At 42.4% G+C, this 12,604-nt stretch overlaps 1 protein-coding gene across 7 annotated transcripts in view; it reads right to left on the bottom strand.

The window, feature by feature from the left end:
* The window catches only part of PAK1 (p21 (RAC1) activated kinase 1), a 75,418-nt gene that overhangs the window by 44,684 nt on the left and 18,130 nt on the right, over positions 1-12,604 (bottom strand). For 4 of the 7 annotated variants that reach the window (XM_083884846.1, XM_083884845.1, XM_083884848.1 and 1 more), the window contains exon 2: positions 4,652-4,730. The exons of the other annotated variants lie outside the window; for them this stretch is intronic. The gene's annotated coding sequence lies outside the window, so the exon portion shown is untranslated. The remainder of the gene's footprint in view (positions 1-4,651; positions 4,731-12,604) is intronic. 7 annotated transcript variants of the gene reach the window in all.

Raw genomic sequence — 12,604 nt, 5'->3', positions numbered from 1 at the left:
CAGCTTCCATCTTAGATCTGAGATGATGTATTGTCTCCAACCCCTGGTCCACTGGCTCCTAACCTTTTCTTCCCCAAGGAGCATCTGTACTCTGGGTATTTCCCTGGAGATTCATTAACTGCTCCTTCTCAAAGGCTGAGATGATTGGCATTTTTCTCCAACGACATTTCTAACCATTTAAAAGACCTGTTAGGGCAGAGAAATAAATACATACCAAAAAATAAAAATTCATCAATCTCTCTGTCAAGACATCACAGTAAAAGGAAGACCTAAGTATTGGCTAATGCCTTTAAAGACCATTTTCTATCTATCTTGCATGCCTCTGAATCATTTACATAGCATTCCACACCCTCTTTTAGTTCCAGTATGCCAAGGGAGAAAGTGGATTAGAATATTGGTATCTTTAATTTAGGAGGCAATTAGACTAATAACAACAAAGCAGAGTTGTATGTATGCTCAAAACAATCTAGTTAGAATTCTATTTTAATTAAAAATCAGTAAAATAATCCCATTATGCCAAGAATTGCTTTAGGCATGGTTCCAATCCAGCACATCTTTTTATTTAGTATATTAGTTCCATGCAGAAAAAGTGATTGAAATAACACTGTAAACTACCAGAATGGTCCTTTCTGTACAGCAAATTCCTCTTCCAGTTAGAGAGCTTGGGAAGATACAGAAATAAATGTTCCAATGTCAGTCACCCACTTGGTAAGCCACTTAATAAAAGAAACAAAAAGAAACCTGCTAAAATAAAAGCAGCCTACATCTCGGGCCACTGTGACCAGCTGGTAGAAGAAGGGGATTCTCCACTTCTGCTCCACTCTGGTGAGACCCCACCTGGAGTGCTGCATCCAGCTCTGGGACCCCAGTGTAAGAGGGACATGGACCTGCTGGAGCAAAACTATAAGAGACCAGAAAGATGTTCAGAGGGCCAGAGCACCTCTGCTATAGAGACAGGCTAAGGAAGCCGGCATTGTTCAGCCTGGAGAAGGGAAGGCTCCACAGAGATTTTAGAGCACATTCCAGTCCCTAAAGGGGCTACAAGAGCTGGAGAGGGACTTTGGACCAGGGCATGGAGTTACAGGATGAGGGGGAATGGCCATATGACAGAGGGCAGGTTTACACTAGATACTAGGAGAAATTCTTTCTTGTGAGGGTGGTGAGACACTGAAACAGGCTGCCCAAAAAGCTGTGGATATCACGTCCTTGGAAGTCTTCAAGGCCAGGTTGGATGGGGCTTTGAGCAACTTGGCATGGTGGAGGGCAGTCCCCATGGCAAGAGGTTGAAACTGGAGGATCATTAAGGTCCCTTCCAACACAAACTGTTCTAGGAGTCTGTGAAATCCAGTTTCCTCAGTCTTCATCCCACTACCTGCAAGCCTCACCTCAAAAGGCACTAATTCCCCATATTTGCCCCTTTTGCCTCCTTTGTCAAAATGTAACATGCACCTCTGCTACAGCTGCACAATTTACATTGTTTTGTTTTCAAAAACAGAGAAAAGAAAAGAAATATATCCAATATCATCTTTCATTTCTGTATTTACTCTTATGTGGTTTGTGGGGCCCTGCTGCATAACAAGCATTTTATCCACAGCAAAGACCAGCAGCACAGCTGCCAGAGCCAGGTACCTGCCTGCATCAGTGAACTGGGGAAGGCGGCAGAAGGAACAGGAGAGAGGTCTGTCATACAGAAGTGAGTGTGGATGTATAAACAGGTATATCCACACACATACACACACATTTATGTGTGCATATAACTTGCACCACCTCAGTTAACTCACTTATTTTGTTTAGTCCCAGAGAGTGAGTATGCATCATGTGATATGACCATTTATCCTCAAGTGACAAAGTAATAAAAAGAAAAAAAGTTGTGGAAACTCATAAAGTATCACAAACAGCTCTAAATTAATATAATTTGGTATTGTGCATTGCCCGATTACTTCTGTAAGCATTCATACACCGGATCTTGTTTCTATTAACTGGAATCTATATTAAATTATGAAATAAATAAACCTATTCCCCAGAGGCATGTAAACAAGGCTGTTGCCCAGACCCATCTTGCCCTAATGCACATCAACCACTACTGCGCACAATATCAAAATATACTTGGAAATTAAATGAGAAAAAAAACAAAGACACTTCTTGAGGCCATTTCCTCTTCCAAGACACTTGTGGGAGGGAGGGCCCAGCAGCTTAGCAAAGGTTAACCTCACCAATTCCCTCCAGGCTTGTGCTGAAGAAAGAAGAGATTCAAGGTTTGCAATTCCAGAAATAGAAATCCACCTTTGCAGACATTTTATTCTACCAGGGCAACACACAGAAGACACTGGTGGATCCCCAGACATCATCTTTGCCACTCCTTATCCTGATGAGTTTTCCAGTCTGCCAAACTCAACCTTCCAGTGCCTCTGGCTTCTTGGGAATTAGAGAAGATGTTGTCAACAGGCAAAAGTAATAAAGTTCCTGAACCACCTGGACTACTGCCACACAAATTATTTTTAGCATTTGAGTGTTGAAGTCCAAGGAACTGATGGGTAGAACCAGGTTTTGCTTTAAGACTAAACTTCATTGTGGAGCCCTCTTGCCTCTCCAAATATCATTGGGAAATAAGGTAGGATGGTTTCAAGGTGATGAATGTGTACATGATCATGAATATCTGGGAAGTTTTTTCTTATTACAGGATTTCCACACCTTAAACTTTGAAAAAGTCTGCCTGAAGAGACAAAAGCACATTTCTTGCTGCCAGGACAGGAGGGCAGACCCAGAGTAGTCTCCATGAATGTGTAACAGCGGTGGGCAAATGACCCTCACAAAATCATTTCAAAGGAGCAAGGTCTTAGACCTGAGAAATTCTTACAGGACACAGTCAGGAATCCAGAGCAACTTGGCCTTGCATGCCTGCAGGATTAAGCACAGGCATCCAACACCATGCCACAGTCCTGCAGGATCAGGATCACCACTGGGCTGCAGCCTGGTGGTCACTAGAGCCAAAGCCCTTCCCACCTACACACACAAACCCAGCACGGAATATTGCATCATGAGTCCACAGGACCATATGGCAAGAGCACCTCTGAAGGCAGAATCAGGCAGCCATGAGAGTAGCAAGCTGACAGGAGAGGTAATGTTTGCTCTCAACCTTTTCTGTATCATTAATACTTGTGCTAATTACGATAACCAACAGCAGCAGTCACTGGTGGGAGGGCTGAACAGAAGTGACACAGCTGTCAACTCCATTCAAAGAACTAAAGCCTTAAAAGTTGGTCGTTTTGGGGGCAGAACAGAGTCCATACAGCAAGATGCACAGGATTGCAGCTTTTTTTAGGGCAGAGAGCTCCAGAGAGCAAGTACAGCTGACGCAGACGTTAAAAAAACTAAGCTGAGTTTGCCTGTTTCTCAGGGGGATTTAAACAGCAGGTGAGTGGGGCTGGTCTGTGGGACATGACCCTTTTTTATTTCAGCTATTTAGATGCAAATTGTTCCCCCTCCCTCCCCCTCTCAACACCATCTGTTAGCCCAGAGGTTTAGACTGTGCCTAGGACTTAGCTTTTGGGGGAGGGGGATGTAAATAAAGCATTGAGAGAATTTCAGTTGATGCCTCTATTTCCTCTAGGGCACAGTTTTGGAGAGAAAAAGAAAAATCATTTTGCAACACTATAAAATAACAATAGGATTTTCCCCCTATTCTACATCACTTTTTTTACTGAGCCCATGGATTTCCTGCCCTAGAAAGCATTTCTTGTCCAGCCCTTGGCCAACAAGCCACATAATATAGTGACATTTATAGCAGGTTGCTATGGTGTTAGCAAAGGGCATGAGCTCGTATTGCATGAAGTACCAGAGATTCAAGGAATTAAAGTCCTAAATAATAATAATGAAGTCCTTTTTTACAAGGCACAGGATTTAATGTTCTGTTAGTGCTAGTGAAGCTGCCTCATCTCTGACTTTCCCAAGTGAACAGCAATGTACTTTCATGAACTGTTGAGAGATTTGATTCATTAAACACTTCACCCAGGTCTCCAAATTCTTTCTAAAGGAAAGATTATGGGTGACAGCAGAGAGTCCACTCTCCAGGAGTTTGAGGATGATACATCATTGGAAGTGGTGGCTAACAGACCAGGTAAGTGTGCTGCCACTCGGAAGTGGACAGGCTGCAGAAATTGGCCAACATCAACCTTTGCAGTTCAACAAGGGAAAATGCAAAGCCCTGCTGTTCAGGAGCACAGACTGGGAGCCAACAAGCAGAAAGGAGACAGAAAAAGCAGAGAAAGGCAGCAGAAAAAGCAGAGAAAGGCCTGAGATTTCTGGTGGACATCAAGTTGACCATGAGCCTCCAAAGCACCTTTGTAGCAAACAAGGTGAACAGCTTGTAGGCTGCATTAGGAAAAAAAAAAATCCAGTAGGTCAAGGGAGGCAATCTTTCCCCTCTGCTCAGGGCAAGTGAGATAAATCTGGAGTGCTGGGACAAGTGCTTCCCTCTCCAGTACTCCAGAGATGTGGACATACTGCTGAGAGTCTAGCAAAGGTCCACAAAGATAATTAAGGGACTGGAGTATCTAGCATATCTAGCAGAGAAGGAAAGGCTGAAGGAGCTGGGACTCTTCAGCCTGCAGAGGAAAAAGTTCAGAGGGGTCTTATCAGTGTACATAAATACCTGATGGATGTGTAAAGAAGTTGAAACCAGGATCGTCTTGGTGGTATCCAGCAACAGGACAAAAGCCAATGGGCACAAACTGAAATACAGGAAATTCTATTTAAATGTAAGAACAAACCCTACAACAAAAACACACTTTTTTTCTGGGTGGGGATAAGGGGAGATGGACACAAAACCACAGAACCCAGAAAACCAAAGATTGTTCAGGAAAGTAATGGGAATTTCCATCCTTGGGCATGCTCAAAACCCCACTGGACATGCCAATGAGCAGACTGGTTCAGTTGCCATCACATTAGGTGGAGAATTAGACTACACTATCCACACAGAGCTTCCTGCCAACCTGCAATTCTAAGCCACACGAACTGATAGGGAGGCTTTAAAGGAGATACACAACATCATTCAAACTACTTGTCTGAAGCATATTTTTACTCCTCAGTATCCAAAGCCCCAGTTTAGTGATGGAGACAAATTAAAAGTGGTTGTGACAACCTCGAGCAGAAAATCAGCAGAACAGTTGGGATCAGTACCATAACACCCTCATTACAAATTTGTGTGTGTGGAGCACAGTCCCAGCACTTGGGAGATGCCAGCTCTTGTCCCAGTTCTTGAAGACCTCAATTGTGATCTTGGAGGAATGAGAGGAGGAGAAAGCCAAAGTCCTTCCTATCCACCTCCTATCAGTCAACTACCTCTTTAAAGGAAAGGCAATTCAGATGGTTAAAGAGCACACAGCATGAGAAGAATCCCTTCCAGGTGCTTTTGCAACTTCACTAAGCACAAGAAACATATTCTCCGTAAGAAGAAAAAAAAAGGGAGAAAAAGAAAAAGAGAGCTTGTGTATGCAATCCTGATGGGGAACACAGAGCTCAAGGGGGGCATGGAAGGATTTGAAAACCCTTCTTCACCCTTGGAGTCCCAGTGAAGGGATAGAAGAGCCCTCCTGAGCTTCAAATATGAATAGGCAGTGACCACCTAAAGGGAAATGGACAAGAAAAACAATACAGAGTGGGCTTCAGAGCCTCAGCTGCAACTGAGCAAGTCCTTGGGGTGCCCTTACATAACATTTGAGGCTGACACCAAGTTGGCTTCAGTCAGACTTTAATGGTGATGCTCCACTGAGGTGCAGGAAAGAAGCTTTTCAGCTGGGAAGACCTTCTGCCAGACAAGGTTGGCGCAGCAACATTTTCTGAAGGAATTTGGGCCTTTTTCTTTTCTTAATGTTGAGATATTGTTTGATTTTCTTAAGTGTTGCCAACACAATCACAACATCTTCCCTCTTTCTTGCACAGAGAGACAAAACCAGAGCAACGAATTATCTCAATTCCTTGGTGATAGTCAGGAACTTCAGGTACCTACTTTCAAACTATTGCCTTCTAAAATACATTTAATTCAATTTTTCTGGAAAGCAATATACTGACAAAAGTTGCAGGCATTTCATAGAAACATTCCCCTAAAAAGAAAAAATCAGTTACCTGAGCAAACAGAATTTCAATAAATTTGTGCTGGTGTTTTGAAAAATTTAAAAGTTTTCAATTTAAAATAGCTGGGGTTATAGCTCTCCATTTATGTAAAGAAGAGTTTTCAGAACATCAGTGTTTCCCCTACAGAATGAGTGCCTTCTTCATGTACTGCTCTAAATCACCAGCTAATTTCTGTTTCCAGATCTCTGGCATTGCACCAACACTACTGAGAATCTCAAGAAGAGTTACTGGAAATGTTTTTGGTTAACCAACTTCTTGTTCACGAATCTCAGCACATCTACAAACTTTAAGGGCTGCAATCCTGCAGTTTGATCTCTAGTACCAAGACAGAGGCATCAAGTCTCGGTCTCCTTGACTTTTAAAGGACAGAAAGGTCATCTGTAATAGCTGAGGGGTGTTGGCCTTAATGCCAGCAAGCCACCCACTGAAAACAGTAGGAGTTTAGCCCAAATTAGGATTTCAGGATTTATCCCTGTAACACTTCCCACACAGTACTACCTGACAGCTTCTGAAAACTGGCAGAATGTAAGGGACATGCCAACACCATCCCAGAGGAGATTTCCAAGGGTGTGTTTTGTAACAATTGAATTCAACCAACACCAATCTGCATATGCACATATTCTCACAACTCCAAGGGGGTTTAGCACGCTGATTTTAAAGGCACAGTGGCTAAAAACACCTCTCTGATAGCTACTCAATGCTAAACAAACCACACTTTTAAAGAAGGGAAAAAAAAAAAAAAAAAAAAAAAAAAAAAAAAAAAAAACCAAAAAAAAAACCCACCACCCCAAACCACAAGGCATTTGCATCCAAGGATATCATTTAACTTGTGCAATAATACCCCCACCTTCTGAGGCTTTTTAGAACTTTCTTCCAGCACCCAAATCCCTATATCTTTTCCCACACAATACCTTCAGAACTGCCCTAAAATAACTACTGCCATCCCCAACACGACCTGGCACAAAATGGATGGGTTTACAGCCAGGAGGCACTGAAGGCACTGAGAGGCCAGTTTCTGCCTTTGAACCCAAATCTAATGGTATTGATGCTCAGGAAACCAGTTTACCTCTGGCTGATGAACTTTCTCATCCCTGTCCCACTCTTCACTAAGCAAATATTGATCAGGTAAGTATGTGCCAGAGCTGAGTGTTTCTTCTGAGTAAAACACGTCTATGAGCCCTGTTCAACCCAGTCTAGCCTTGATCCTGTGGGGAGCTGAGCAGCAATGAACTCAAGTATTCCAGGGGCCAAAGACTCTGTGCAGTACTGCTGCTCTGAATGGAGGACCTGGGTCCTGCCCAAACTGAAGCCCCTGGTTTTACAGACAACAGCATAGGGTCTGTAGCATCTAATTCTTAAAAAGATCCTTTATTTGGATCCTTGGAGACAGCAGGGGTTTGCGCAAGACAGGGTCAACACCTATGCTACAAGTCAGGTCATATCCTTGTAAATAACCAATGCAGCAACTGGGATACAATAGGCAAGAGGAGCAGCCTCTTCAGCTATCACAGCATCTCCCTGACAGCAACCAACAGAAAATAACCCAAACAAATGATAAAAAATATGGTTTAAAAGACAGTCAAGGACAATGGGGCTTTCAGAGACTGAAACATGATTCATTTTGGAGCAAGAGCACAGCTAAGTAGACACACCGCTAAAGAAACAAGACAGGTTCGCTCTAAAAGCAGCAATTAGTTAGCAAATGACGGAAGACTTCCACAGGTTATTTGGTATGCTTTCATTTTTCTCTGAAACTAGTCATTTTTAAGAAGATCCAAATGCAGGAGAAGGAAAGAAGCCTGACTCAAAGGAGAAAAAAAAAAAAAAAAAAGCCAAACCAAATAGCAAAAAAAAAAAAAAAAAAAAAAAAATCCCATAGTTGTCATGCTTATGACTCGCATTCTCTAGACAGGAAATCTTTGGACCAGCAAAAGCCTCTTTGCCCTTCACTTCACAAACCCTTGATATCATAATCACATTTTTAAAATATTGCTTTCTTGAATGATGCAGATTAAAAGGCATAAGTAATTCTCTGACATACTATTGAAAACCACACACCAGCACAAAACAGCATTTATCACATGCAAGGCCATTAAACTGTTACTTACAGTGCAATAAATTGTATCTACACAGATACCACTGGCACTGCTGAGCACAAAACTGAGGAAATTCCTTGTCCCTGGCCCCTGGGGTTTGAGTGAGAGAAGTTGAAGTGCTCCTGCTTAGAGCAGGGTTTTGTCCTAAAGAAACCCTGCAGTATCTCAGCTAACACAGCAATTGTCCTGTAATTATCATGCACACTTTATAGTCAGTGAAACAAAAGGGACCTTCCACTTCAAAAGTCGTTTTTAAGGCAAAAACAGAGAAAAGGTTTTCAAATTATGACTGTGAAAAGACAAGGAGAGAAGACTGCGCATTTTTATGGGTCAGTAAGACGCTGCTGAAACAACTGTGGCAGGAGATGGTCATGGAAGACCAGGGTTCACTTGCCACACCAAAAGTGGGTTTATTTTCAGAGTTAATGCACTTGTCAACCACTCAGACACAGCCCCAAACAAGAAAGCAGCTTGACAAGACAGAACAAGATATCCAGCTGGCTTCACAGTCTAGACAAAAACTTGCTTCTCTGAAGCTTTTATATTTTCCCTTCCTCTTCCAGAGTTAAAATTGGAATGGTATCATTTCCTTTCCCAAATGGAAAGCCCTCTGAGACCAAACCAGATTTTGAAGCTTTCTAGCAACTACACAGATCAGGCCGCCAGAGCTTGCTGCTTACGTGTCTGAGTTCAGGGCATCTGTAGGGTAGTCTTGGGATCAGAGCAGAGCTACAGTTGGATGCTCTCCAGAGGTATTTTAGGGGAACAGAATCAAATTGCCACACAAACGTAATTGCCAAGTTTCCGTCTACTGTTTCAGCAATTTGCTTGACACGTTTAATTTCAGAGGAGAGAGTGGTAGAGTAATATGTTGTTTTTATTAATACATCCAAATTCCCTAATACAGCATTCATACCTTTGGTATGGTGCAGGATTCTTTCAAGTTCTGCTTTTGATAACAGAAAGCATTACAAATTCTTCATGCCGCCTGGAAAAAATATTTGCCCTAAACTGAGTTGAGAAAGGTACAAAGCAATATTCTTAAATTACTTCTTTAACCTATTAAAATCTACACATCTGGACAGAGAATTTTGGTCCTCTGTTTTCTCTTCAGAAGTCCACTCAAAAAGCCAACTTTCAAGACACCTGTTGAGCATCTGGTCACTTCTTTACCTGATGCCTTCAATTCTTGTGGCCTATACCGACCTAACTCATCTGGGAAAAAAATATTTCCTTGCCTTCTGCCCCACAGAATTTAGGAGAGTTCAAATTCTGACCCCTTTTGAAAAGGCTGTCCAAGATCAGCATGTTTCTATGCTCCCATCACCAACTCATTGTCCATCCAGCTCTTGCCCATGTCACCTCTCCATTTCCATGCTTATTGACACCTCACAGCATCCTAGAGAATACACTGAGATCATCTGAATGAATCAATATGCATTTGGATCATCTGTGAAACCCACAAGGCAACCACTATCAGAAGATCCATAAAGACTGGAGAGTCAGTGTGTATGACTTTACCTTCACCATTTCTTTTTTAAAATATTTCAGTCCCAATTTCCACAGAATATCATCTAAAGAGGACTGTTTGCCTTCAGAACTACATGAGAATTCAGGTTTTCAAGCAAAGCTGAGCTATCAAAAAAACAAGTTGCTTTTACGTCTAGTTTCCATTATAGAGAAGTACAATATTGTTTGTTAGACTCTGCACATGTGAACTGTTCCTCTTCAACATTTCAGAGCAAAGAAGTGAGTAAAGTTTTAATCTAGAAAGTGAGAAGAGATTACAGACCTCTAAAAATTTACAAAAGTCATGTCATTCTGTAATGCTGTTCACAAGAAATGTGCTCTACCCTCAGGAGCCTGTCATTTGAATGATTAATTTTTTTAACATGAAAGGGCTATATCCCAACACTGACTTTCAATTCTTGGAGCATTTTGATCTAAAAATGATTGACCATAGCAAAAAAAAAAAAAATCAAGCTAAAGAGTGTAGCAAGAGGCTTCAGACCTTTTTAGCAGGTATATGATTTCAAGCTCCAGTTTGATATTAGGTTGAACGTCCAAAGGCACAGGAAGCACCAACTCTAAGCCAGAGATGGGGCAAGTCCCAGCTTATAGTCATATAGAGGCAACAAAAATCTATTTTTTCTCTCCAGCTCTCTGAAGTCCTCTCCTTTCTTGAGTCCTTGGAGAAGGGCATTTTTCCTGCTCTATTCCACTTTACATGGGATTTCATGTAAGTAGAAATTCCACCTTTCACATTACTTTTTGGCACAATCTCCACACAGGATGATAGATTTTAAACAGAGCTTGAGCTTGTAGAAACTGCACCTTCCTACTCCACAAGTTAGACAAAATGCTCCAAAATCATACTCTGTGAAGAACCAGAAATTAAGATTTTACCAGTTTCCTCAGAGCTCTGCAGAGCCTATGAAAAAATCATTTAAGTTTTCAAGTCACAAACACCAACTGGCCCCATCAGCCTCACAGACTCAAGAGTGGTTTTGCAAAGTGGGTCACATTTCAGCAGACAATCTCCAGGCTCTGAGCAAGAACAATGCTGGCCAGAGCTGTGACAATGTAAAAGTGACAGGCAGCACTTGAGCACAATCTGGTGAACAGTTACTGCTTACAGATCCCATGAGAGCTCCACTAGAGATATTAGAGGAAATATTTTTGTGGAAATCAACTTGCAGATGCAAAGGTGGAGAAAGAAACAGCACAAAGCTCTCAAGCACTACTTTGCTTGCTCTTGTACTAGTGAGAAGCCCACAGCAGCACAGACTTCAGCATAAGCATGAGCCACTCATGAACACAGGGGTCTTTCAGTGCCCAAATATTGTCTACAAGAAATCTGGAAGGGAACTGTTTACAAGGGCAAGTAGTGATAAGACAAGAGGAGAAGGTTTCAAACTGAGAGAAGGCAGGTTTAGATTTGATATTTGGAAGAAATTATCCACGAGAGTGGTGAGACACTGTCACAGGTTGCCCAGAGAAGCTATGGATGCCCCATCCCTGGAAGTGTTCAATGCCAGGTTGGATGGGGCTTTGAACAACCTGGTCTAGTGAAAGGTTTCCCTAACCATGGCAGGAGGTTGGAATGAGATGATCTTTGAGGTCTCATACACCCAAACCATTCTATGATAGATACCCTGGCTCCAGGCAGCTTGACCTGATTAAGCCATGACACTGCCCATGCTCCAAATGCAGCTCCAATGGCAGTGAAGACTGAGCTACAAAGACAAACACAAAACCAGGTGACAAAGATGTCAATGTGATAACACAATTTCACAGACATTCAAGCACAGCCTCAGTTTCCTCTAACATTGAAAGGCTTCAGGGAGATAACTCAAGCATTTAAACCAACACAAAGCCTTGAGTCACTTGCTAGGTCAAGATCCAGCTGATTCCAAGAATCTGTATGCAGGCTGCTTACCCAGAAATTAACCTACTGCCTCAGAAAGTGTTGCCTAATTTAGAAGGGTGATTACTTACAGCACCTGCTGCTAGCCTCACAGCCCCATACGCCAGCTTCTCCAAAATTAATGCTAAGTCTTCTAAAATTATTTACATAAGTAATTAAGGAAAGAACTAAAAAAACTGTGCTAAATGTAAAACATAACAATCAGCTGGGTTATCAGCAGCAATTGAAACTGTAATTTCCAAAGTAAATAGTGTGAGTTAAGGCAGTTTGAGCTGAAGTTGCACAGCCAGTCCTTGTGACAGACTCCCTTCCTCAGCCAGGAATAAACAGCAAATCCTGCACAGGAGACAGTGTCTCTGTATGTATATGACACACCACCTCAGAAGCAGCTCCACACAGCAGGAGAACCTTTGCAAAAGAGGTGTCCTGGCTTTAAAGCCACATTACCTGTAGGCTTTAAATCTAAAGCCAAACCCACAATAGCTTTGTCCTGCAAGCAAAGAGCCTCTAGCAGTAGCTGACAACAGAGGTCAGCAAGCAATGGAGAGAGAGAGAAAGAAGAAAAGAGGACCAAAGAGCAGCTTGATTCCCAAGCCTTAGCCCTTCTCTAGAGGTTTCTGTTCACATCTACAGATAGAGACTCAAAATAAGTACTCAGGCCCTAACAGGATGCATCCAGGAATGCTGAGGGAGCTGACATGCCATTGCAAGGCCAGGCTCAGTAATTTTCAATTAATCATGGCAACTGGCAGAAGGGCCCACAGACTTGTCAGTGGTGCCCAGGGCCAGAGGTCATGGGCACAAGCTGAAACACAGAGGGCCCCTCCAAACATCAGGAAACACTTTTTCACTGTGAAGGTGACCAAGCACTGACACAGGCTGGCCAGAAAGGTGGTGGACTCTCTATCCTTGGAGATATTCAAATGCTGTCTGGGCACAGTCCTGGGTA

Source organism: Zosterops lateralis (genome assembly GCF_965231275.1).
Source record: "Zosterops lateralis genome assembly, chromosome: 2".
Classification (NCBI taxonomy): domain Eukaryota; kingdom Metazoa; phylum Chordata; class Aves; order Passeriformes; family Zosteropidae; genus Zosterops; species Zosterops lateralis.
Note: the sequence above shows the minus strand (reverse complement) of the source record. Positions and strands in the feature narration are given on the sequence as shown.